Source organism: Neofelis nebulosa, chromosome 5 (genome assembly GCF_028018385.1).
Source record: "Neofelis nebulosa isolate mNeoNeb1 chromosome 5, mNeoNeb1.pri, whole genome shotgun sequence".
NCBI lineage: Eukaryota > Metazoa > Chordata > Mammalia > Carnivora > Felidae > Neofelis > Neofelis nebulosa.
The window spans coordinates 132,167,025-132,189,184 of record NC_080786.1 but is presented as its reverse complement, the minus strand read 5'-3'; the positions used below and the strand labels follow the sequence as shown (position 1 = coordinate 132,189,184).

Sequence of the window (22,160 nt, the reverse complement as noted above, 5' to 3'; positions counted from 1 at the left end):
AGCCCCACATCAGGCTCTGTGCTGACAGCTCAGACTTGGAGCCTGCTTTGGATTCTGTGTCTTCCTCTCTCTCTCTGCCCCTCCCCGACTCGCTCTCTCTCTCTCTCTCTCTCTCTGTCTCAAAAATAAATAAACATTTAAAAAAAAGAAGCGTGGTATAAATATTAAAGAATATTTACTTCCTCACAGAGTATTAGAAAAGAGATGGTGATAAATAATTTACTTGGAGATAAAAAGAAGCAATTATTCTGTAATTAAAGATAAATTCACAATCTTTATATAAAAAAGATAGTTTCAAATGTGGTACTTTCCTAAAAAATATCATTTAATCTATTTTATATGGTCTCCTTTGAGATGAAAGACAGAAAAGCTTACCTTTCCATTTCTCGTGAATTATCTTTTCAAAATCATATTTAATTAACACATCCTTAAACTGACAGCTCACATAAAGTATCTCATTTAATTTTCTCAACAGCCCATCAGGGTAGAAATTATTGGCCTCCATTTTACTGATGATAAACCAAGGTTCAGATTAGCTAAGAAACTTGCCTAGACATAGCCTGCCACAACATTCAGAGTAGGGATTTGGATTCCCATTTGTTCACTCCATATTCAGCACTTGGGTTTTTTTTTTTTGGCACATCACATTTGCTTTAAAATCCTTATATCAGGGTGATGGGTATTGAGGAGGGCACCTTTTGGGATGAGCACTGGGTGTTGTATGGAAACCAATTTGACAGTAAATTTCATATATTAAAAAATAAATAAATAAATAAATTAATTAATTAATTAAAAAAAAATCCTTATATCAAAATGCCATGAGAAAGGACGTGAATACTTTGCATTTATAGTGTTAGCTTTTACTGATCAACAGAATCATTCTCATTAGATATTTTAAGGTAGTATTTATATACTGGGAGTTATATTAACATATAATAACTACTGTTTAATAAACCTACTTGTATAAAGTTATCAGATATATCACATTCTTCCCATGTGATAAGAAGGATAAGGAGGCTCTGAAATGAGTTCCTTATTGCTGTGTTTTTCCTATGGCTGGGTTTCTCTGCTTAAAGAGAAATTCTCTGTAATTAAATAGCAATCAGGCACTTAAAAGACAAGCTGATCTTAGTACTGTATTTACATAAAGCAGACAAAGATTACATTTTCCATTTTGTGGTCTGGACACCTCGTGCACGCTAGAGTAAGAGGGTCAGCGTAATTGAAACCATCCTTCCTGTGCCTGTCTTGTTTAGACTTCGAGTTTGGAAAATTCTGTATAACAAAAAGAGATATTTTTTTTTTCACATTACTATTATGAGTGCCAATGCTTCTGTCCTTTGGTGAATTGTTCTTGTGGTCATTTCCATAACTTTTTAAACATTATTTTTCACTCAATAAAAGTACTTTGCTTTAGCAAGACCTAATTATGTTATGCAAAAGCCACAGGGATAATTATAGTTCATCCAGACATTCTTAATCTGTATTAGTGGAAACATGTTACAGGCCTGATGAGAAGCTCACCTATCATTATCCAATCTCAACAGCTGCTTAGCTCAATCTTGCTATAATCAAATCTAAGTCATCATCCCATCATTTCTAACCTGCCATGTTATTCCGCATTTCTACTGATTTAAGGATATATTTTAAGTCACCAGATCTATTTAAGGCTTTGCACAATGACTAAATGTGTTTCACTAAACCAAACATGCCTTTTTTTTTTTAATTTTTAAAATGTTTATTTATTTTTGAGAGAAAGAGAGAGAGAGAGGAAGGTGGGGGGGGGGGGGGGAGTAGGGACAGAGAGAGGGAGACACCAAATCCAAAGTGGGCTCCAGGCTCTGAGATGTCAGCACTGAACCTGACGTGGGGCTCGAACACACAAACTGCGAGATCATGACCTAAGCCGAAGTCAGATGCTTAACTAACTGAGTCACCCAGGCACGTCAAACATGTCATTTTCTTAACATAATTTAAGATTGCCCTGTATACATATTTACAATTCTATTGCACTAACACGTGTTTGCTGAAGACCCACTGTATCATCAGTATTAACAGAACTAGGTAGCATATGGGTGTTATGGAACCTGCTATATATTCAAAAGCAACCAAATCCCTCCAGTAAGAAAATAATTAATTTACTGTATATGTCTGATTCCCATACCTCTTGATTTGCCGAACTTAGTTAAAAGTGGCAATAAAATGTTCAAGTTTCTGCTCATTAAGTAATTATAAGTGATATGGGAAGCATTCCATTTTACAGCAATATTAAATCCTCACCAAATGCAATTTAGCACTTTGTCCAGCTGGATTTCACTTATCCAAAGTGCCTGTTATTTCCACCATTTCCGCTGGAACTTTCCTTCATAACTGAACAAATTTCACTGCTAGATTGTATTTCCTGCCATTCAGTTCATCTTCTTCCTGATACTTATTAAGCTGGAGGCAGTTACCTCAGATCTGTAGGACCAAAAATTAATTTGCTTTGTTTTAACAATCTAAGAGGGTCAATAGTCATGTGTAACTTTCCTGTGAATAATAAGCTGTTCTTATCTGTGAGGTGGCCACATAATTGTAGCCATTTTGGAGTAATAGTAATAATATTGCCTTGTCAAGCAAGAGAAAATTATAAATCAGTAGCTAAAATATTTAATCTTTTTCATATGCTTCAGGAAACTTCAGGTTTGCCTCTTTAGGAGAAAAAAAAAAAATGCAGGTGAACGAAAATCCTACTCTTGTTAAAGAACCAAAAGATATATCCTGCCACTTAAAGGAGTTGTAAAAGACAGGAAAACAAACCATACACGTACTCATTCATCCTAATTAATATTTTGACTGATAACCCACCAAGTCCTTCAGGGTTTTCAAGACACCTAGCAAATGTTTATTTTTCTTGCTTTAATGTATACCTATAATTCCTAACTGGGAAATGTTTTCCATCAGTCATGAATATTTTAGCCTATTCAAATCATGCCTATATGAAATTCACTCTATTTTACATATAAAATTCCTGTACTACCCAATGTATTCACCAAAAGATTTTCCCAGTTATTATACACACACTTAGGTTCAAAAGCTGTTGTTATTCCTCCTTTTCTACTGTTTTTTTTTCATTTTTTCTGCTTTGTTTAAATAAGTTGTGTATTCTAGATACTTAGTCCTTCCATAGTACAATCTTACAGAGTAGGAGGGAAGCAAAATAATAATAATAATAAACACAAAACTCCCCAATGCATACTATTTAAAAGTCAGTGGGAGTTAATCTTTATAAAAAAAATCAAAAGTATTCTTAGTTGCTGTTTTTCTTGAAGTCAGCAAATAAGCTTCAGGAACACCTGATTATTACACATTTTCAGCATAATCCACAAATCAGTTTCTAGTACACGAGCTACATTGGAAAAAATACCAAAATCAAACACCAAGAGATTTGAAACATAGTAATAAATGTTTTCATGCAGAGTGGCATGATACAATAAGAACTGCAATGTGGGGGAAAAAAATCCTGTGGTAGCAATCACTTATAGCATAAGATATCCTTCTTTCTCTTTTCATTGTTGTCACTGTTTCAGTATTTTACTGAAGCGGTGAAACTGTATCGTTCTTTCATTGGTGAAAGCAGAGACCGGTAGGGTTGGTAATCCTTTAAAGAGCTATGAATGATCAGAAAAACATAGCATAGGTCGTAGGGATGAAGTAGGTAGAGTTAGGCCACTGTAGCATGAAAATAGTAGAAAGACCTCAGGAGTATTTATACTTCTGTCTCTGGATCTGAACCTTGTAGCAATGAGTCCTAAGGATAAGGATAAGTGGGTGGAGTGGATAGAATAAGGAGAGTGGATAGAGTGGTTATCATGGACAAAACCTGAGAACTCAGACAAGTTTTGGGGCCAAGAAGAGAATAATATTCTAAACCAAATCCATACCTTCTGATAACTAATCAGTGCTTTTTCTGCTTATTGTACCCAAACTCTGCCCACTCTCTGAACACCCTTAATGAACAGGAACTAACAGATGTAATCCCAGAGACTTTCAGGATGTCCTGTCCTTCTCTTTTTAATATTTGAAAATGTATCCATTACTAAAAGGAAAGCTACACCTTACATCAAAGCATTTCAAGAGGACATAAATACGACCCATTGTAACTAAAATCCATTTGAAAACCATATTGTTAGATGGGATTTCTATTATTATTAATGCAATTTCATTTCAATTCTGCCACTATACTATATTTCTAACTGGCAGTTTCATCTTAATTAAACATATCATACAGTATGCTAAATGGAAATAAGACGATTTCTCCAAAAGTTGGAATAATTTTAAGTAAGTGATCGATTCAAAAGTTCTGTAATTAGAACACCGTGGCTGTCATTTAAACTTTGCCACCTCCTGTCTGCAGGAATTGATGAGGATCTTTTGTTTTGACCTTGACAAGGGCTAGGCTTGAGGAACATTTTCAGTAGCTAATGGAAAAATATTCTTAGGGCAGAACACCTGGAAACCAGCCTTCAAATATTCTACATGAACACTATTGATGTTTTACATCTGGTAAATTGTTGCTAGCAGGTCTAATGGGAGTTCAAGAGGCTATTTTACTCCTTAAACATTTAAATATTTCCTCTGCACCATCAAAATGGGCAAAAGTGGCCCTCCAAACGCTCATTGCCAGAGAGCATTTTAAGTAATGAATATTCTTGAAATGGAGGAGACTTGCATGTGCCACTTGAGAAGCACTCCGGTATCACCCTTTCCTTCACTCAAGCCTCACAGTATTCAAAGGACTCATGAAGGCTTAAACTCTCCACAGTTTATTTACCTTTCTGCATAATTTCAAAAATACCTATATCCTGACAGTAATTCTAGAAGAGCATGTCAAGTAAGGATTTTGGTCAAACAAAGGCACTTAAAGATAAAAGGAATATATTTGCCAAGTTAGAGCTTAAAGGAGCAGGCGGGGTGATCTGTCTTGCATAGTTTCTTATTCAGAAATGGTTTTTCAAAATGTGGTCATTTGGGGAGCCTGGGTGGCTCAGTCAGTTAGGCATCTGACTTTGGCTTAGGTCATGATCTTGTGGTTTGTGAGTTCGAGCCCCGCATTGGGCTCTGTGCTGACAGCTCGGAGCCTGGAGCCTGCTTTGGATTCTGTGTCTCCCTCTCTCTCTTTGCCCCTCCCCGACTCGTACTCTGTCTCTCTCTGTCTCTCAAAAATAAATAAACATTAAGAAAAGTTTTAAAAACAAAATGTGGTAATTTGTGGCTACCATAGAGGATATCTGTTGCACTTCTCTCATGTTCAAGACTTCCAGAGACGTCATTGCTCAAACCCTGACAAAGTTCTTGCCTTGGCAGATTTTAAGTCCCTTAGCTAATGAGATCAACTGTAAGTGCTCTTTGGAAGTCATCAAAAAATTCCCGAGGATTAACAATTGACAACACTCTGTAAGTGAAATACAAAATCTCTTGATTACTCACTAACATAAATAATCTCAGTCTTTTCAAATCTATTTTGTAAAATGTTTTGCCTAACTGTTCTTTCATTTTTGTCTCACTGCCTTAGTTCAAGTAGCCCCCTGTTACTCCTGTCCTCAATTTCTTCCCATTCTAATGTGCTCTGAATACTGCCTTCTTTCTCAAGTCTATGCTGCAAGTCTATGCTGCAATTTTAAAATGACTCCTAAACTATAAACAAGGTAGTTAGGGTCTGTCGTGTGGTGGTCCCCAAATACCTCTTAGACATCTTTATTTCAATACCTATTGCAGACTCTCGTCTCTTGCCACCGAAAGATACTTGTTGTCATGTCATTCTCATGTAGTGCCCCCCCATCTCTACCCGGTGGTGAGCCCCTATCTGTGCATCAAGCCCTGCTCAAATACTGCCTCTTCCAAGAAGTCCTTCCTTTGTAAGAGATCCTTTTTTTTCCCTCTGTGATAGAACCAAACACATTTAGTCTTGCATTAACACTTATGTATAGTGTTAGTTTAGTTGCCCTATTTTGAGGGCAGAAATTGCGTCTTGTTTATTATAGGTACCTTCCACGGCACGACTCAAGCTTTGTGCGTAAAACAGGAGTGTGTTAACTAAGTAAGTGGTCAATACTCCTCTTGGGGACACAGAGAGATGTCATTTTTCAGATTCACTTGAGCAAGGTATGGCAACAAGCAGAATGTGGGTGGAATTAATGTATGCCACTTCCAGGTCAGGACCATAAAGCCCTTCCATGTGTGAACTGATAATGTGAAGCTGTGAGCATTGATATTGGTAAAGTTGCAAGATGGGAAGCACCTGAGTCCTTGAATCAATGAGCAGAAAGCTGCCCAAGGCACACTGCCCTGGACAGTAAGTTCTCAACTTCCAAGATTCTGGGGTTTTATCTTTCACATCAGCAAATGTAAACCTACTAGCATAGGTCTGCTGACTGCTCAGTCAGTTATTACAATGGAGAATAACAAATAATGCCATAGTGTTCTTATTTTTGGATGGATTTGCTGAAATGACCCTACCTTGACGGGAATGGCCATCTCTTATTTTCTCTGGGGCTTAACCCATCCCCACGCTCCTGCTTGGATGTAACTAACAGTTTTTCCATTTGGACATTATTCGTCTCCAAGTATTTGCTACATCTGTATGGAATTGGCCTCTAGATGTTCTGACTAGCATTGAATCCATTTGGCTAGACTTTTAAATTTTTAACCGTATGCCCTAATCTTTCTCATCACTCGAGGCCAAGAAGATGTCTTGTCTTACATACACTTCATGATCAATCCATTCAAAATGTTTTCACCCCACTTGTACTTCCTTTGGTAAAACTTTATATTCTGAATGAGTCTTTATAATCTGCCTTTTCCTAAAAAGAGTTAAAGAAACTCTGTTAACTCTCTGTAATGCCACTCAGCTACTGGTGAGCAGAAATTATGACAGATATTTCTCTCATAGATCTCAAAGCACCGTCAGAGTGGCTGGAAAGAGATTAAGAATGTAAGGACTCGTCCTGGGTTGCTAATAGGCAACAGGTAGCATTTCTCTCCTACAAGTTATAACAATTAGGCTCATCCCAAGGAAGTCAATCTAGACTGTAGTCATTATTTGCAAAAAATTTAAAAGAAATGGGGTATAGTATGATTCTAAGCAACAGTCACAGTTTCTGCAAAATGAAATGTAATGTTCAAAGAGCTTGAGAGAGGCAACCGTGTCTTAGTGATCTTTGCAACTCTGTGTCTAGCAAGTGAGGGAAAGATTTAGATGCTCCAAATTCATAGTGAATGAAAATTTTCCCTATTTAAAAACAGAAGCCCTTGGGTTTAAAAGAATTAAAGAAAGTCAATCTCCCAAATTTTCCTCAAGATTAATATTATTTTGAAATTACATGATTCATTAATAGTCTTTAAAATAAAATTTTCAAGGAATACACTTCTGCTTCTTCCTTTTTATTGCTATGTCATGGGATTTTCAAACACAAAATTCATTTTGTCTTGATTTAATTCAAAGCATTTCAGGAAGCTATACAGATGAAACAAGAAATACAAAATTCCATAGTGTGTGTAAATATCTATATCTCTTATATCTATCAATCTATATGTGTGTATTTGTGCATCAAGCATCAATGTTGCTTTTCTAAATTTCTGTTTATAACTAGTCATTTCTAATCACCCAATGAATAATTAAATTGATTTGCTAAATGCATAACAGTGATTAAGGGGTTACTAACACTTAGTATTAATCATTTTTCTATTCACAGGAGAAAACAATTCTAAATGTTGATTAAAATGTTCTAAACCTAGGGGAGCCTGGGTGGCTCACTCGGTTAAGCGTACGACTTCGGCTCAGGTCATGATCTCACAGTCTGCGAGTTCGAGCCCCGCATTGGGTTCTGTGCTGACAGCTGGAGCCTGCTTCAGATTCTGTGTGTGTCTCTCTCTCTGACCCTCCCCCGTTCATGCTCTGTCTCTCTCTGTCTCAAAAATAAATAAACATTAAAAAAATTTTTTTAATGTTCTCAACCTAGATGATTTGAGCCCTATTCTCATGATATTCTCCCCTATGTAATTTCTAGCACATAAATAGTACAAATGCATATTGACTGTAAAAAGTCTTGCTACATTGTGTTGTCTTGCCATCAGGAACATATGAAATCTAATCTTATTAATTTACATCTGACATGAAAATATTGATTGAGAAGATGAGAACAACAAGAAAGCCAATTGTAAGTGAATATAAGATATCAAAATTTACCATAGAAGATGCTGATGTAAAAGAATACCATATTTAGTTTACAGATTTAAATGTTTACCTCTCCTTTATTGAGGGAGACATTTTACAGAAACTGGGATAAAATTTCATCTGAGGGGACCATGTCAGCAACTGGGTATAGTGTGGGAGAAACTTAAAGCAGCAAGAAATGGCAATACAAGTAGGGTGATGAAGGAAAGATTGTTACAGGGATCTGAAAACAAAACTGGAATTTTACTTTAGTAAACAAATTCTGAGATGGGAATACAGAAATTGGCTTTATCTTTCAGGAAGAAAGGTAAGAGAAGCCAGATAAAACAAGTTAATGCAACTTGGAGGCCAGAAGAAAACCTTAAAGACACTTTACTGCCTTTACAGGAAAGACAAGCTAATAAATAAAAATATTCTATAGAAAATAAACACTAGAAAGAATACACTTGCTTGGAAACAAACAAAGGACAGCAACAACACCCCAAAAGGTCTAAATTAGATATATCTTGGGAATAATCTGAGAACCATAAAATTAACAGAAACAATGAACAGTTTCATCAAAAGATAAAAACTAAAAGATCTGAGACAAGAGAAAATGTCACGATGTCAAGACATTACTTTCAAAAGGCAAAAACTAGGGATACCTCTGGCAACGGCTTCTCTATGTCTCATGTCATTCCTGATAAAAGGTGGGAGTAAAGGTGGGAAAATGCAAATATCCACATATAAAGGACAAGAAATGGGGGAAAAAAACCATAATCGAGTTATCAAGACTTAAATGGTATGCCAAGAAGGGCTGAGTGCTCTATGAGGTTGCATCTATGGAAGAATGAAATACAAAAGATGATATATGTGATGCTAAGCATTTAGTAAATCAACCAATAAATAGCTTATAAACTATATGTTTCCCCCCCCAGAAGTTTCCATTTCCCTACTTTTTACATGAAGTAAAGTAGTAATCCCACCAGGGCCTAGGCAGATGTTCAAGAAAACTCAAATGGCAAGGCTCCAGGAATTCACTTAAGATTTTAATTTCTTAGTATTTTTATGACTTGTCTAACCAGTTTCATAACTGTAACAGTGAATTTACAACCCTACAAAACTATCTTCACAATAAAAACTAGAAAGTCAAGTAACTAGAAATTTGGCATTTTTGAATATTAAATTGTAAAAGAAAAGACTTGTCCTGAAAAATATAAGCTGAAACATTTACCTCTATCACTTTACAAACTCAGGCATAATCTAGAACTGGCCATGTGGTTCTCTAGTCAGCTCTCTTCTGAAGGGGTATTGCTTTCGCTTTCTGGAATGAACATTATATCTCATCACCTAAACCACTCTCATTACCATCTTTTCTTACCTGGCACAGGCAGACTATTCCATTACCCAGAAAAATCCCAGCACAGAAAAAACTCCATGCCACACTTCTCTCCTAGATTTGGGCTTCTCATATCCGCTGGAAATTTTCATCACAACTCCATAAGTTCATAATTCTCATCAAGAACCGGACATAGCCTGAACTCTCAGTAGTTTCCCTGATTTCTTGCTTAGGAAAAAGTGAGGTCATCATATATGAACTATCGACACCTGTGACCACCATTCCTTTCCTTCCAGCACTAGGACTGGCACCAACCTTATCTCTGTAGGGCATCTTCTCTTTAGGATATAATCATGGCCAGTTTGATCCCCAAACTCACCAAAAGCATAACTCTCCTTTAGGTCTGAATCTACTTCCCATTGCAGCTCTCCTTATCCTATTCAACTAATATTCTAGGCTTGCAACTGAAATGCAAATTCTCCTCCAAAGAGGGAGACCCCGGGGAGCCTGGGTGGCTCAGTTGGTTAAGCCTCTGACTTCATTTTGGTTCAGGTCATGACCTCATAGTTCGTAGGTTCGAGCCCCACATCGAGTTCTGCACTGACAGTGCAAAGCTTGCTTGGGATTCTGTGTCTCTGCCCCTCCCCTGCTCATGCTGGCTCTCTGTCTGTCTGTCTGTCTGTCTCTCTCTCTCTGTTTCTCTCTCCCAAAATAAATAAAATAAAACAAAATAAAATAAAATAAAATAAAATAAAATAAAATAAAATAAATATAATAAAAAAACAAAAGGCTATTCCAGTATTTTGTCTTTCAAAGGATCTTTTTCAGTTTTTACCATAATAGATCTTTTTTAACTAGTATATCTAAAAATAACACCTCTGTCCTTTTACTTTGTTCTTCCCCTTTAGTACTTATTACTTCTTAATATTATATCATATAGTTTTTTGTTAATTTATTTAGCACCTATCTTTACTTTCTAAAATATAAGCTACTAGGGATGCCTGGGTGGCTCAGTCAATTAAGCATCTGACCCATGACTTCAGCTCAGGTCATGATCTCATGGTTCGTGGGATCAAGCCCCATGTCAGGCTCTGTGATAACAGCACAGAGCCTGCTTGGGATTCTCTCTTTCCCTCTCTGCCTCTCTCATTCACTCTCTCTCTCTCTCAAAATAAATGAATAAACATTTAATACAATAAAATAAAATATAAACTACTTGGTAGCATTTTTAACGTCTGTATCCTTATCACATAGAATGATGACCAAATAGGGGCAACTGCATGGCTCAGTTGCTTGGGCATCTGACTTCAGCTCAGGTGGTGAGTTTGAACCCCACGTCAGGCTCTGTGCTGGCAGCTCAGAGCTAGAGCCTGCTTCAGATTCTGTGTCTCCCTCTCTCTCTGCCCCTACCCCACTAGCACTCTGTCTTCTCTCTCTCTCTCTCTCTCTCTCTCTCTCTCTCTCTCTCAAAAATAAGTAAACATTAAAAAAAAAGAATAATGACCAAATATAGCAATCTCTCATTAAATGTTAAATGACTATATAAACCTATGTAATCACTACTTTTTTTAACTTAGAAAGTTGGTGTGACAACTGCTGGATATTCTAAAATTCATTTTCCCCTCTTCCTAATCACATGGCCTCCCAGAAAGAAACTGTATTTTCCAGCTTTTCTCATACCCAGTTGTAGCTGTGTGGCTAAATTTAGATGAGTAGAATACAACATAAATATCATATATAATTTCTAGACTCTCTTCAACTTAAAGACAGGCTGCCATCCCTAAACTGTTGCTCTTTTTCTATTCCTGTTGTGAGCTTAGCTATGCCTGTAAACCTATTAAGGCAACAAGAGGGAAGGAACTTGGATTCTTGAATGACCTTGAAGAGCAGAATGAGTCCACTAGCACAACATGGCTTGTAATATGAGACAGGCAAATTTCTGTCTTATTCAATGGACTTTATTTGAAATTATTTTTCTTATAGCTACTAAGCCTTTAACACTCTTGGCTTCCACAATTCTCTCTGCCATTTCTCTGAGCGTTCTTTCTATATCTTCTTTTGACCTCCTTCTCGTCTTCTATATACTCCTTAAATATCGATTTTCTCAAGTGTTCTTTTCTAGCCAGCTACTGTCTTTTTTTTCCCAGCTTTACTGAGATATAATTGACATATAACACTGTATAAAACTTTAAGGTTATACAGCACAATAATTTGATGGATGTATATGTCATGAAATGATTACCAAAGTAAGTTTAGTTAACACCCATCACCTTACATGCTTTTTTTTTCTTGTAATGAGAACTCTGAAGACCTTATTCTCTTAGCAACTTCCAAATATGAAATACAGTAGTGCTAACTATAGTCAAAATGCTCTGTTATGTCCCAGAACCTACTTATATTACAGCTAGAAGGTTAAAGCTTTGATCACCTTCACCCATTTCCTCTCCTCATCCCACAACCCTGTCAATCTGTTCTTTATTTCTACAAATTCAATTGTTTTAGACTCCATACATAGGTGAGATTATACAGTATTTGTCTTTCTCTGTCTTATTTCACTTAGCATATTGTCCCCAAGATTCATCCATTGTTGCAAATGGCAGGAATCTCTTCTTTCTTATGACTGAATAATCAACTACTGGTCTTAATTTAATCTAGTGATTCTTGAATTTTTTCATCAATGACGAGCTGAGAAATATATACACACACACGCATACATACATATTCAATATAAACACTGGCAGTTTAGACACAACCTGAAGCCTATTTTGGTGGTAAAATTGAGACCACATGGATCTCACAACAATTCCACTTTTGCATATATACCCTAAGAAAAATTCAACACATACATTCACAAGGGAAAATATACCATGACGTTCTTTGCAACATTGGTTGGAATAGCAAACACTTGGGAAGAACTTAAATGTCTTCTTAAATGTACACTGCAGATGATCTTGGTGTTCTATTCATATACCCTTGGCACTCACATTGTCCTTCCACAGTGAGGGTGTTTCACTGAAAGCACTTGCCATTCCATGCCTGAGGCTGTTCTTGAGCCAAAAATATGTTTGGGTTGCCATGAGGTGGGCTAGAATTCCAGAGCTACACAGAGTAGGAGTGAATCTCAGCCAATGCCAGATAGGAGTTGGGGATACATACATACCCCAACGTCCTTGTCCTTAATGGATAAACTCTAAAGTGGTTTTCAGTATCAGTCATATGGTAAGAAATGTAGAGAGGAAACTGGAGAATGATTTTAAAAAAGAAATACTCAGAAATAAGATCAGTCTTTCCTAGAGCTTAAATGTGTGGGGAGAGAGAAATATGGGAAAGGTGAGGTGTCATGTCCTGATCCTGTTTGGGGCAAGCAGGTAGATGGCAGACCGAGACCAAGAAGGTTTCTGGCAGGGAGATGATGATTCAGATTTGGGCATGTTGCATATGAAGCACCAGTGGGTAACTGGAAATCCGGTTTAAAGTTTGGGAGAGAGAAAGGGGCTAGAGGTTGGTTAATAACGGTATCTGGAGTCATGGTGATGAATGATGAACAAAGGAGAGAGGATAGTACGAGAAGAAAAGGCAGTCCAGGAAGGAGCACTGAAGCTTATGAATATTTAAGGCGTGCACAGAAGATGTTCCTACAAATAGAAATGAAAGAGAAGAAGCTAACATGGTGGAGGGAAGCCAGTGGTAAGAAAGGAAAATAAAATGCTTCTTTCATAAACGTTCTACTCGAGGACATACTGGCAATAGCTTCTTACAAACATGTCTCTTTCTCTGTTTTCAAACTCTAAGACTAATTCCAAGCTGCTGCTGCTTCATCTTCAGCCTCGTCTTTTTCATCTTTTAAAATCTTTTGGTTTTCAGAAACTCATGTCCTACCCAGCCAAGCATATGTTCTGCCAATGCTACAGATTTGAAGCCTAGTCCATCAAAACTATGGTCCATCAAAGTCTGCTTTACACTTCTTAGTGTGTTGCCATTTATTCACTACCTAACTGGTAGCGTCTGGTTCGGTTTTGGTTTTGGTTACTTTCCACCACCACCCCCCCCTAAAATTTGCACATTGATATGGTTAAGCACAGAGCTACATGCTGCATTATCTCATTCAATGCTTAGGACAGCCCTATGGGATAAGCATCGCTATCAATATTTTTGATGGGAAAAAGGTGGAGACTTTTAAGGAATTAAAGATTTTGACTAAGGTAACACAGCTAATAAGTGAGTTAGAATCTGAACCCACATTTTCTGATTCCAAAGCCCCCGATTTGGGAAACCTGTTAAGACGGCATTGCAAGAATACGGTGTGAGTTCCCTGTCTTTGCCACCAACATATAATAAGAATAGATAAAATATGAAATGAGCTCATGCAAAAGTAATAACGAAAACAAGGTAAATATCAGAGATAGAAGAGAAACAGAAACAGAAAGCTACAGTGTACCACCTGGTCTTTGGAATGAGTGGCAAACATTTCCCTATATATCTGAGGGAACTGGGGTGCCACATTTGCCCTCCAGGGAGTGAAAATCAGTGCCAGGTTTACTGGCTGAAACCGGAGTGTGGGATAACAGGAAGCTGAATAACGGGTTACGCCCCTGGAGCCGTGGTTTACACAGAGCTGCTTACGTAGGCAGGCCAGAGGCAGCAGTCATAATCTGGCTGTCAGCACCTAGGACAAACTGCTGTTTGACTTCGTGGCTTACATCTATGCCCATTATCAGAGATTCTGAGTTGGGGGTTGGGAGGGTGTAGGGCCAGCTCTATGACCATAGGACTGAGTGGGGCTAGCAAAGAGAGAACTTTTAAAAATCCTTCACTCAAGTTGAGCCTGAAAACAAAAATTCCAAGACAAGTGAAACCATACACACACACACACACACACACACACACACACACACACACACAGAAAAAAAAAAGGTAATAAAGTAATTCCAGATGACATGAAAGTAGATCAATTTCAAAATAAGCATGTTAGTATCATTGAGGAGATAAAGTAAGAAATAACAACAATACAATTTATAAGAAAGTAAGTAGAGATACAACAATGAAAGTGGCTATGAGGAAAGAATCGATTAAAATTCCTAGGGGAAAAAATACATATACTCAAAAAAGTTCTAGTGGACATAGTCAAAACAAAAATTAGTAAATTGGAAGATATCTCTGAGTAATTCACCAAAAATGCAACACAGAAGAATATATAAAATAATATGAAAGAGAATTTAAGGAATATGTATGACATATTGTAAAGCTTCAACATATATTTACTAGGATGTTCCAGAAAAAGAGATCAGAGCTAATGGTAAAAGAAGCAACATTTGAAAAGAAAATTCTGGAGACGTGCACAATGTAGAAAGATGTGTATCCTAAGATCAAAGTGTCTAGAAAGATGAACAACCACTCTGCTCTCTTCCCTGTAAAAAGAGTAATAAAAACCATATTGCCACTCTTTAGGAAAGCCTTTAAATGACTCATAATTTGTCAGAGATGATAGAATCCAATCCTATAGATCCTGCTCTATATTTGCATAGAAAAATCATCTTTAAAACAAATTGATGAATGTAACTGAAACAAGAATACACCCAGTATTATACTCCTCACTGAAACAGATGTCTACTGCTACATGGGTGGAGAAAACCCCTGATATTTAGTGACCATGAGAATTAAGGAAGTCAAAAAGTGTCATAACCATAGCATATGTCCAGGCCACTCAATCTCCTCTCTGTGAACTCATAAGTACAGATGTAAATACACACATACACACACTCCAATCTGGTGTAATATAGTAATATGGGTAAAAGTACAATCAATTGCCAATATGTCTTATATATAAATAAGAGGGAGAACCGTATATTAATTTGTGAACTTATTTCCATTACTTCCTATTAATTTAACACATAATTCAAACTTCTGTGGAAAATCAGCCTTATATAAGAAAATATACACCTTTTCAAAATCATGACTTTAAAATAATGCTAAGTTCAATTTCAGTTTTTAAAAGATTCTTTCACTCCAGTAACCAATCAGTAAGTAAATATGACCAGAAAAGATGGGAAATAGTAGTTTAAGGTTAAATGTTAGGAAAATTAAGCAGATCTTTTTAATTTGTTTTTATAACGATTATGTACTTCCATTAGAGGGAACTCCATTTTTTGCAGCCCCCCCCCCCCCCCCATAGCATAGAAACTTCCTGAGTTGTGGTTAGACTTTATAACTGAGGAAACTAATGAAGTTCCCTTTAATTTTTGGTCTCGGGATTGGTTTGGAGGAAATAGGTGAGAGGGTAAAGTTTTTTTTTTTTACTGAAAATGATACCAAAAGGAGAAATTTTCCAAAGGTTACTCTCTTGGCAAAGCCTTCCATAAATCCACAGCCACACTTAATTTTACTAACTGAGCCATATTAAAGGGAAAACTCAATTTATATCTCCTTTCTTGACTGTTCATATCAAGATCATAACAAAAGCCGTTAAGAACACTGCGTGATACTGATGAGAACATAATCTTAAAAACCTCAAAATGTTCATGCAAACCAAAACTTCAACATTTTCTCTCAAAAAGGTTTTCACTCTCTTGCAGCACTAACGAATAGCTAGTAACCGTGTATACGAGCAAAAGAAAGAACGGATGTAACAGGTGACAAACATAATGAACTTGTTCTCTTAGAAAAGGATTTGTCAGGCACATTTTGCAATTGCTGAAAGAAGCTTATATCAAATCACAGGAATAACTAAAAAGTAATTATCCTTGAACTATGTAAATATCCGTGAACTATGTACCCTTTATGCATAGTTTTTGTATTAAAGTCAAGAGTATTACTTGGTTCTGCAACAGTTGAGAGTTTTCCATAAATCTTTGGGAAAGAAGAGTTAAGTAAAGCTTCAAAATTGCCCTGTAAGCGAAAACACATTCCATCTTCCTTAAAAGCTTTCTTGTCTTTATTGTAAAGTTTTATAGTTTCACAATCACTTCAATGTATTGTTTCCAATTATTAATTTACTTTAGCAAACAGAAACTATAAATTTCAAAATACAAAGAGCTGACTTTATTTTTATTTTCAAAATGATTATTCAAAATTTGCATTACAGAGCTGTTCTTTAAAAAAAAAGTTTAAATGAATGTGAAACACAATCATAACACGGACCTCTGTATTTTCTCAAATCAGCATTATGGAAGACACATTTTTCACTTCATTCATTTGGTAACATCGAATGCAGTCACCGTGTTCATAAAGCTGCTTTTTCAACAAAGTCAACAACGGCAATAATGTCCTGGCACTTATTAAAGCTGTAATACTGAACTTGCAGTTTTTCCCTAAAGCCTCTGATTTAAACAACAACAACAACAACAAGCACACTTAAAATATGATTATAAGTTTGGTTCAACTAGGAATTAAGCACCATTTACTCTCTGAGGTATTTTTCTCCAGAAAAAGCAAGCCAACTAACTTCCAACATATTTGCACCGAAATAAAAACTACTCGGTATTGTTTCAAGATAATTAAAATTCAAAACAACAACAACAACAACAAAATTGTGTGCAAAGTTTCTACAGTGAAATGTGAGCAAACAAGGCAAAAAAAGAAACAAAAGAAGTTTGCATGCTCCTTCTCAAAAGAGGTTTAAACAATTTGCCAGGAATAACACACATAAACTATAAGAAGGCAAATGCTGGACTCAAAACACACTTACTTCTTAATATGTAAAGATGCACTTTTTTTTTTCCTATTTTAGGTTAAAAAATAAGAGGACACCCCAGTGAGTCTTGCTGGCCGTCAGATAACGCACAGGCCCTGACCCTTTAACTGGCAGGAATTCTCGCACAAAGCTCTTTTCACACAGCCTGGGCTGTATATTCTTGAGATAAGGCGGCTGAACACGAAGCCGTGCGGAAGGGACACGAAGTGGGACCAAATGAAATGTTTACATATATTCTGTCACACCGCTGTTCCTTCATTATCTATTCCACAGACGATTTGCCTAAAACAATATTTATTCAGGTCGAAGAGAAGCGTGATTTCAACAAAAGGACAGTTTTAAGAAAAAGGACACGCGAGACAAGGCACATACTGTCTTTCTCTGTCAGCACTGCCAAGTTTAATGGGAAATCAAGCAGAAACAAAACCAGATCACCTAAGAACTCAAAAGAAATGATCCTGCTAGAATCTCCCTCCAGGCACAACAGATTGTCGTTACTTGTCTCACCACACAGAAAGCATATTTTAAATAATATCTTAAATCTGCACTCACCATGCGAAAGCAACAGTTGCGTGGCGTAAAAGTGTGCTATCTGCTGCCCCTGCTCCATTTCTGTTTTGCCTACAGTTGTCCAGCACCCACTAGCCCAGCCCGGAGCCGCCACCCAGAGGGCCCTTCCACGAGCTGGCTGATTTGCCTATCAATCTGAGTCCCGGCTTCGGTATTAGGCAGCTGTGCACTTTGCTGAAGTTCTAATAGCGTTTCCATACGCTGCCCACCGCCTCAAGTAGGTAATTTGTTCCTTCAGTTCGGTAAACACTCAAATCACCTTTCGGGGACCTCTCTGGGAACAGGCTTTAAGTTGTTCACCTTCAAATTAAGTTCTCGGTAAGAAGTGGGTGGAGAGAAGTAAGCTCGCTACAAGGGAATTCAGAGAGTAATCAGAACGCGGAGAAACTTCCTCTCTTTTTTCCTTCCTTGCTAGCTGAGCGGCCAGTGCCTCTTTCACAGGACTAAGGAATGTAAAGAGAGGACGCAAAGAGGCCCCGCCAGACAAGCCTTTCTCAATCAATTAGCTTGCGGCCATTACTTGTGACCTTAGGTCACGCAGCATAAGTGTGTGGGGTGTGCCTTCGGGGGTCCCAAGGCTACTTATTACAGCTGAGATAACCAAAACGAAGCAGACCCTAAAATCTAGAAACCTTTTTTATAGAAAATAGGCTAAAGATAGGAAGGAGACCAAAGGTGAATTCCAAGTTGCTTTTTGCAGGAACTATTTCATTCAGTCAAAGATACGATTTTTTTCTAATAAGAAAGCCCCCCAAATCTATTTCTTCCATGGTGGATCAGACACGATTTAGGACAAAGTAATGAGGTATTTCTTTTATGTTAAATTCCAACTTGGGAATATAGAACTGACAAAATAGCTAATGTGTCGCACAGATACGGGTATCACTCCATCCCTGAGTTCCTAGGTTTTGTTTCAGTTTTTTGAAGATACTGACTTCTATCAAACTGCAAAGTTAAACCACCGTAAACAAAGTTCTCTATGCCTAAGGGAATCAAAATCATACCACTTTGGGAGACAGAAATTGCTATTTTTAAACTCTTCCAAGATTACATGTTATCTTAATGTCATGATTTTTCTTTTCTTGTAACTACTTTAATTAGAAGTTCATTTTGTTCTCAAGTTAAGACAAATGCTTCCTTTCTTTAATCAATATCAAAAAAGGAGACGTCAACATAAAGGAAAATAAGCGAACATGAAAGAGGAAAGCATGTTTTTACAACTACAGATGCATTTAAACTTCACACATTAAGTTTGTGTATTTCTCAAAAATAATAGCCACCATCATTATCAATAAGTTAATGATGCAGAGATATCAGGGAATTTTGTGGCAAATCAAATTCATGCTAGTGAATACTATAATGCAATTAAGGAACACGTGCTTTACAGTGATTATATTAGCAAAGTGCCCTGCCCCAGACACACACAAAATAGCCATCACTCAAAGGTGGATTTGCCACAACCACATTTTCTCGCCCTTAATGATGCCACAAAGCCTCATCTGGTGCCACGCTCTATAGGAATGACAATATTCCATGTGGATGCTAAACTTAATGTTTCCATCTCATTAACCTTTACTTGGCCAGCTGAAGTATCTTTCAAATTGGACATTGTCTGACTTTAATAAAACAAACCAAAAATCCAAGAATGAATAAGATAGGTGAAAGACACAGGATGAGAGAATACTATAAGGTGGATAAGATCATTTTGGGAAACTGTAGTAACAGAGAATGTGGTAATTAGAGTGTCAAAATCAGTTATAGGGGACAGCTAAAACAGAAATTGGGGGTTTCCACTTTCTCCAATATTCAAAAGGAGTCACTGACAGATTTGGAAAGGAGGTTGACATTGATTCTAAATAAGTATAAAAAATAAAACAAGTTAGTGCAAAGACTGAATCATTATGTTATACACCAGAAACTAATATGTTATATGGCAATTGTAACTCTATAAAGAAAATCAAATCCCTCCCCAAAATTCTTCTCATGTAGTGACAATCTTTTTAAGTTAAATAATAATTACAATAATGACTTGACACCATTTCGTGATTCAGTTGTGGTTGTTTCATATTTTGAAAACAAGCATTATTCAAAAGCATTTGGGACTCTTTAGCTACCAGATATGTAGAATATCAAGAATTCTAATCACTGCTTGAAAGATACCTCATCTTTAGAAATTTCTCTGACTCAATGCCATTCTATAATTCTATGTTCCATTTTCACGTGTTATAAAGAACAAACTCTGTTTTCTTGTTTCCCTCATTTAAGACTAACAACTAACTCCTGAGAGTCAGTCAACAAAAACGCCAGCCATATGCATCAGGCGTCTACAATCATCCGCCCCAAGGATCTGGCCTCTGCTACAACAGAGCTTCTACCTGCACTAAACAAAGGACTTTCAGATAAAGTGTAGAAAGGCCACCAATAACCTTCTTAAAAGACAAGACATACACCGGCATTCGAAACAGCTTTGCTGATGTCATAGTAGATAGTGGCCACTTGAGTAAAATGACCACAGACATTTCTGAATTACACACACCTTATGAAAAAGAATCCCCTTTGCCCAAGTGTGGTATCTTACATTGAGAAGATTGCTAACAGGATGCTACTGAAAATAAGTTTGTCAGTTTGACCCCACTCTGTTTCCATCTTCATTTTATGCAGAGGAACTGTTACTCTAGATGTCATGGTGCTTTAATCAAACACTGCAGATAATTTTTGCCAAATTCATCTAAAGTATTTCAATAGCTCAAATAACTTTATCACCAAAACTCTGTCCTATGTTTCCATTAGTTAAAAAGCCATTCAAAGTGATAGGATATAATATTTCTATATGAAATGATAAAGATGTCATTTCTAAGCATTACATAATAACAACAAAATATTAGCCACTTGTTATATGATGCTGACATTTCCCATAGTAATTCCATGCTGCATCTATGTATTTTTCCCTAATCATCTGCAATATTTTGGAAGATAGCCAATTTGGGATAAAAGAATAGATGAACCAAAATGAGTCTTGAAAAACATTGCTATCAAACTTGTAGTTTTCAAGACATTTGATTAGCAGTCTGCCATCACAAATTGCTTTCAGCACAGTTTCTTTTAAAGCACCTACATAGAAAAACACAGCTTACGATAATTCTAAAAACTAAGATTAATCAAGGCAATTTCTTTACCATCCCTCTAAAGTTAATGTTACTAAACTACAAGAAAACAACACAGTCTATACACATAGACGAACTAACCCTATTCATTTGAAAGTCAAGAAAACATTTTCAACATTTCTTAATTAACTAATTCAGATCCATGGACCTCTTCCACTAAAACCTTGGACTGCCATGAAATCACTTTGGAATCAATAGAAGGTGCTGCTTCTTGAGTTACATAGAGTAGTATCCCTATAATACCATCTCTTCATATTTTGGCCTTAGAACCAGAAAACAGGAGGGAGAGGCCTGGCATGTGACACATTAAACCTCCCCAAATTTAGTGAAAGCAATGTAGGTGGTAGCAAGGGTAGGAAGATGGGGAAGAGAAACACATATTACAAAGTATAGCTTTTCCTGCTTGTGAAACTATCAGTTTGGGGACCGAGGAGACCACTCACTGTAGACAGCAAAGTCAGACTTCATGTCGGCTTCCTAGTCTCTAGCTGGGAGGTCTGCACACCAACCTGTCACCCAGATGGGGTGACAGGAAGGGTATTTAACCAGCATAAATGGGTTTTAACCAGAAAGAAGTGGATAGTAAGAAAACAACAGGTGTCATCTGGTTGTAAACATGACATTGGATCTAGATCTAGGCTGATTTATTGTTGAGCAAGTAGAAAACAAATATAAAATGAGGGCCTATAGATAAACACAAGAGACAATGGGAAAAGAAGATTATCAAAAGGATAGCAATAACTAAATGTATCATCTATTAAAATAAGTGAGAGGGGGCATTTTAAATAGAATACATGAAGACATGAGCCCTATCATCCAAAACAAGAAGGAAGAAATGGCCTAAAATAAAAGCAAGATAATACAATGGAAATACATACTTTTAAAAAGAAAACGGAGGGGCGCCTGGGTGGCGCAGTCGGTTAAGCGTCCGACTTCAGCCAGGTCACGATCTCGCGGTCCGTGAGTTCGAGCCCCGCGTCAGGCTCTGGGCTGATGGCTCGGAGCCTGGAGCCTGTTTCCGATTCTGTGTCTCCCTCTCTCTCTGCCCCTCCCCCGTTCATGCTCTGTCTCTCTCGGTCCCAAAAATAAATAAAAAATGTTAAAAAAAAAAAATTTAAAAAAATTAAAAAAATAATAAAAAAAAAAAAGAAAACGGAATCATGTGGATAAAGAAAAAACTGAAAGATTATAAATAACACTGAA

The 22,160-nt window shown here is 36.9% G+C and overlaps 1 long non-coding RNA gene across 2 annotated transcripts in view; it reads right to left on the bottom strand.

Annotated features, from left to right (window-relative positions):
* LOC131512712 (uncharacterized) overlaps window positions 1-18,949 on the bottom strand; it is a 478,301-nt gene extending 459,352 nt beyond the window's left edge. For both annotated transcript variants that reach the window (XR_009262262.1, XR_009262261.1), the window contains exon 1: window positions 17,776-18,949. This is a non-coding gene — a long non-coding RNA (uncharacterized LOC131512712). The remainder of the gene's footprint in view (window positions 1-17,775) is intronic.
* Between the last annotated feature and the right edge of the window lie 3,211 nt (window positions 18,950-22,160).